Source organism: Myotis nattereri (assembly GCF_964212035.1).
Source record: "Myotis nattereri genome assembly, chromosome: 5".
Classification (NCBI taxonomy): Eukaryota; Metazoa; Chordata; class Mammalia; order Chiroptera; family Vespertilionidae; genus Myotis; species Myotis nattereri.
This window is the reverse complement of record NC_138080.1, coordinates 71,780,730-71,786,321: the sequence shown is the minus strand read 5'-3', so window position 1 is coordinate 71,786,321 and position 5,592 is coordinate 71,780,730. Positions and strand designations below refer to the sequence as shown.

The 5,592-nt window shown below is 44.7% G+C and overlaps 1 protein-coding gene across 1 annotated transcript in view; it reads left to right on the top strand.

Annotated features, from left to right (window-relative positions):
* Positions 1-2,641: 2,641 nt before the first annotated feature.
* Positions 2,642-5,592, top strand: part of BLTP1 (bridge-like lipid transfer protein family member 1) — a 166,732-nt gene continuing 163,781 nt past the window's right edge. The window contains exons 1-2 of the mRNA XM_081091830.1: positions 2,642-2,898; positions 4,935-5,020. The gene's annotated coding sequence lies outside the window, so the exon portion shown is untranslated. The remainder of the gene's footprint in view (positions 2,899-4,934; positions 5,021-5,592) is intronic.

Below are 5,592 nucleotides of genomic sequence, written 5' to 3'. Positions count from 1 at the left end.
GCCCCGCCCTGAAAGGGGCGGGGATACGTGTGACGTCATGGGCGCCCCGGGCCCTTCACACTGCGGCTGCGCGGGCCAGGTCCTTACCGCTCGAGCCCAGGTGAGACCCTCGCGACGCCTCAATATGTTTTTGTTCTGGGAGATCCCGGCTGCAACTTGGGAAGAAAAGTCTGTTTCCTGCCCTAAGCCTGTGGCTTGCGTTTCCTCCTTTTGCGGGGAGGTTATCCTGAGTGCGGCATCTCTCGGCTGAGCCAGCCATGGCCCCGTTTCCTGCCCTCCCTCTCCAGTGGGCCAGCGCCAGCGCACTTTGCCCGCCGGCCCTCAGCCTAGCCCAGGACCTCAACCCCAGACGGAGTCCACAGACGTGCCCTGTGGTGGTGCTGGGGCCATTTCAGTGAACGTGATATTTGTCCAGCCCTTTTGGAGCTTCCAGTCTGAAAATGGATTGGGAGAAATAAAGAGGGTGACTCAGAAAACGAGCTCAGGGGTGCTCATCTTTTTAAAGGCCTGCGTTCTTTATCAGAATAACACAACAAAAAATGACGTTTCCGGACAGATGTGGAAGCTGGATGTTTGCCTAACAAAGTTCTTCCCATCGTCCCTGTGGGTCGATTTTATTTAACCAAGGCAGAGTGATGTCTGCGAGCTAGTGAGCATCCATTAAAGGGATTTACCTGGAATGTATTTTGCAGTTTTAAAAATCCACAGACATTTCCTATTGTGAGTGTGTAGTGTCAAATGTAAGAAACATACAAACCTGTAGAGAATTTTTGTGAGTTTATTTGAGACAAACTGACCACAATTGTCAGGAAGCAAAATCTCAACAGATTGAGAGAGTGCTCTGAGAAATGGCAGTTTTGCACCTTATTTTATGCATTATAACCAAAAGAGGAGGTGTACGTGGATTACCTGAAATCCACTGGTGGTAGATTAGGGAGTAGGGAAAAAAGGAAAGCAGGTGGGGGAGAGGAGGATTACTGGGATTGGATAAAAAGTGAAATGGTAGACGCATACTAATTTACACAGGTGGGTATAGGATAGTTATCAGTCAACAATTAACTCAATTAACAATGAGGGGATTTGTGGTCTCCTCCCTGGTCTGATGGTTGTGCCCAAAGGCTTCCAAAAAAAGTGATGTTATTTATAACATACCTTTGACATTCCAAAGGTATGTTATTAAAAAAACACACTAGAATTCAATTGAACTTTTACTTTATAGAAAATGCAAGCCAGAAGAACAAGTTCATTGACTATACAATTGTAATGAAATATTCCAGAATGTTGAAAATGATTTAGGAAAATAAGTATTTTATTAACAAATGAAAAACAAAAATAAAACACAAAGGAGAAACTGTTGATGATTTAATGAAACCTAAAGAGAGATATGAAATAAAGAGTTCTGGTTGTATTGAGAGACATGCTAAAAGGATTATTCATTTGGGGTCTTGGAATTGAGTGCTTTGAATAAGTCAAATGGGGTATATATTAATAATTGATGAGGTTAGGTAAGAAATATATGAGGGATCACTATTCTCTCTTTTCCTTTGTATATGTTTGGAAATTTCCATGGTTAAAAATAACCATGGAAACCAACAAAACCATGATTGTGGTCTCTGAAGTCTCTTCTTATCAAATAACTTCTCTTCTTTTGAGAGGTAATGATCTTGAGCAAATTACCTGGACACTCTTTGTCATAGTTTGGTTTACCTTTGAGAGGAATATTGTATTAATTCCTGCCTCTGGTGTTGTCTGAAAAAAAAATGTATTATGCAAATAAAACTTTTTCAAATTATTGAGCACTTGATAAGTCTCAGTATTTATAACTAATCACTATGCTATTATTTTAATAATTTATTTCACCAGGCTAACTTATAAATTGTAATTGATACTTTGGTTATCTCTAATTATTTTACTTCACATCTATCTGGCTTTTGACATTTTTCCCTGAAATGAGAGTTCAAGCTCTAACAACTTTCTGAATAGCTGAATGGATGGTAAATTTTCTGAAAGTTTACTAGAGAGTAGATTTTGGGAGTTCTCACTGAACACACAAAAAATTGCAACTATGTGAGGTGATAGATATGTAAACCTCGTTATACCTGCGTTTTCCATTTAAATGTGAAGTGTAACGAAATGGGGATAAGGGTTTTGAGAGGATTAAGTGCTTAGAACAGCACCTGGCCCATATTAACACTGTTTATAATTGCATGTCTACTTGTCTTTTGAAAAAATATACATTTTATTGATTATAGAGAGGAAGGGAGAGGGAAAGAGAGAGAAACATCCATGATGAGAGACAATCATTGACCATCTGCATCCTGAACGTCCCTCACTGGGGATCGAGCCTGCAACCCGGGCATGTGCCTTGACCACGGAATCGAATCGTGGCTTCCGGAGCCACAGCGGCTGGACCGTCTACTTGTCTTATGTGCATTTTTCATATCTGCTCCAGGCAACCAGGAAGCTTCTGCAGAGTTAAGACAGGTGCCCCCTTTTCCCATTACAATTAGTGCCTCACGGCCCAGGCCCCGCCCCCAGCCCGGTGGGCGGGGCTCGGCGCCGCCAGTTCCTGGGCGGGGCTCGGCGGGCGTGCCTCCAGGCGCCGGCGCCGTGAGGTAGGACGTTACCCGTTGACGCAGCCGCAGTGCCGCCGGGCCTCCGCTCGGACCCCCGCCCCCATCCTCCGCCTCCCTCTGTGTCAGTGGTCTGGGCCGGGCCGGACCTCGGGCGGCGGGCTGGACCTGCGGCGGCGGCGGCCGGGCTGGCAGGGCTAGAGGGCGTGCGCGCGGGCAGAGCTCGGCAGGCCGCGGACGCTCGGCGCTGCCCCGCTGCCAAGGGCCCTTGGCATCCTTCGATGAGAGGCCGGGCGGTTCCGGGCTGCCCGGGTCGCTCGCCCAGGTGAGGGGACGGGACCGGGTTCGGTTGTCCAGTGTCTCGGGACCTCAGCCGGGTCGGAGGCGGGGAGGTTTGGCTTCATCTCAGCTGCCTGCTGTGGTGTCGACACATTCGCCGTCTTTTGCTCTCCGTACCTGCAGCACCAGGACCTGAGACCGGTGTCGTAGGTCAGTGGGAAGGCCTGGAAGGGCCAGGACCGTCGCTGGCGGGGTTTGGGATGCCGGAATGGCCCCGGCGGCTGGGGAGGAGGAGGCAGGTGGGCGGCGCCCGCTCGCGGGTGTGGTCTCCGCGGGAAGGACCGTGCACCTGCCGGCCGCGGCGTCAGCCCCGCGAGCCCTCGGACCCTGGGTTGTGTTTTGTATTCTGAATTGGTGCTTGCTGAGCCTGCACGATGGCAGAGAACGCGTTTCAGCGGAAACGTTATCTTGGTAAAAGGGAGGTGAAAGGAAGTTGATTTTCCTTTTCAGAGTGTTAGCTGTCTCCTACCCCCCACCCTTCCACTGCGCTGGCTTTCCTTTTTTGCCTGTAGAAAGTTAGGGACGCTGGTTAAAGGCAAAGAGTTCTTGTAAATTTCCTCTGTAAGGAAACCATGGTACTGGAAGTGTCCAAGTGTGTAAGTTTCAACTGGTTTTATGTTGCTGCTTTCGCTTCATTCACGGCAATGAAGCTGATGTATTCTAAGTTAACTAGACCCATCAAGTATAAAAACAGAGGAATAGCCCTCACCGGTTTGGCTCAGTGGATAGGGCGTCGGCCTGCGGATTGAGGGGTCCCGGGTTCGATTCCGGTCAAGGGCATGTACCTTGGTTGCAGGCACATCCCCAGTAGGAGGTGTGCAGGAGGCAGCTGATCGATGTTTCTAACTCTCTATCCCTCTCCCTTCCTCTCTGTAAAAAAATTAATAAAATATTTAAAAAAACAGAGGAATATACCAGAATATTTCTTTTAAAAATATATTTTTATTGATTTCAAAAAGGGAGAGAGAGGGAAAGAGAAATATCAATGATGAAATAGACTCATTGATCAGCTGCCTCCCTGCATGCCTCCCACTGGGGATGGAGCCCACAACCCGGGCATGTGCCCTGACTGGAATCGAACTGTGATCTCCTGGTTCATAGGTCAACAACCACGGAGCCACGTGGTGTATTTATCTTATACAACTATTGAGTGGTATGTGATGTGCATATATTACCTCTGGTAGTCATCATAGCAATCCTATCATGTAAGGCCTTTTATTCTCATTTTACAGATGAGAGAACTAAAGCCATAGCCTAGAAACAACTCGTCCAGATGCTCTCCCTCCTGGGAGCATGCCTGTGCCTTTCCCTTTCCCTTCCTTCCCTTCCCTCCCCTGCTTCCCCTCAGGCACCTTAGCATTAGCTTTCTCATGCCCCAAACTCCAAGGGCCCTTCTTTTAAGTCTATAACATGCTTCCTAAGCCCATTTCTTCTAGGAAGTACTTTTTTCCACTTCTGTAATTTACTTAATAAATGTTATCTTAAAGTTAAAAAAAAAGAAAAGGAAAAGAAACAATTCGTCCAAAGTCAGAGCTGTGATTTAAACCATGTGTTTCGGCTCCTGGTTACAGCCCCTTAATCAGTGTTATGTGCAGGTTGGTTTGCATTTGTTAAGAAATGTGCTAGGTGCTGGGAATAGGAAAAAGGACTGAGGAGCTGCTCTTGCCAGCAGAGACCAGCAATTTGAGAGAACTTTTTCAAGGCCACACTTAGAGAATGTTTTAAAGGTAGGATTCGACCTCTAGAACCATCTAACGACCAAAATCATGCTTTTTCCATAAGTCCCGTAAGTAGTTTTCAAATATTTGGTAGGCCATAGTTTGGAAATTGTGGTCTTATTCTAGATTTTCAAGAGTATTCTAGGAGTATTTTTTATTTGGAAACTGTAAAGAATGAAATATAGTATTGAACTAACATTAAATACTTTCATGTAATCAAATAATTTAATCTGAAATGGTAAAATTTCTCTTAAAGCCAGAATATCTTGTATAATTTGTTGAAACGTTTTTTGTTCTTTTTTAGGTTTGTTAAGATGAAACACTGCAGATGGGCCTTCTGAAGATAAGGAGAAGGAAAAACAACATTGAAGACTCTGGGAATAAAAACAGGTAAATATTCGGCTAAGTTAGGAAACAATATAATTCCCAATTAAAGTTCAGGTAGAGGAAATTTTCTGACTTTCTGTTTCAGTTGTGTTTTGATCTGCTTAAATGGTCAAGGAATGAGGGTTGGGTGGGGGTGGTGTATAACTTGACCTGCCAATCATTATACTTGACTTTGGAACTACTGATACCTGACAGTTGAGTCACGTGCTGAGCTTGTGTATTGGAAGAATAAGGCCACAGAAAGTTTTGGCTTGATTTTCTATCAAGTGTCACTGTTCTTTTCTCTCTTTTGCAAGTACATTAATCTGCCTGTGTATAAAGGGTTTAAAAAAGAAATGAAGAAAATTGTTTGACTTTTTGTTTGTTCTTCATAGAATAGTATGTGTAGTTAAAACTCAAGTATTTTTTTTTTTTTTTTACTATGAGTTCTATGGAGAATAGTAGAAGGCATGGTTAAACATGATTAAGGAACATTTAATTCATTGATAAATATTTAACAAGTACCGTATGTCAGGCATTATTTCAGGCTTCTAGTAATAGAGTGGTCTAAATGGCCCTGAAGAGTGCTAGAGTAG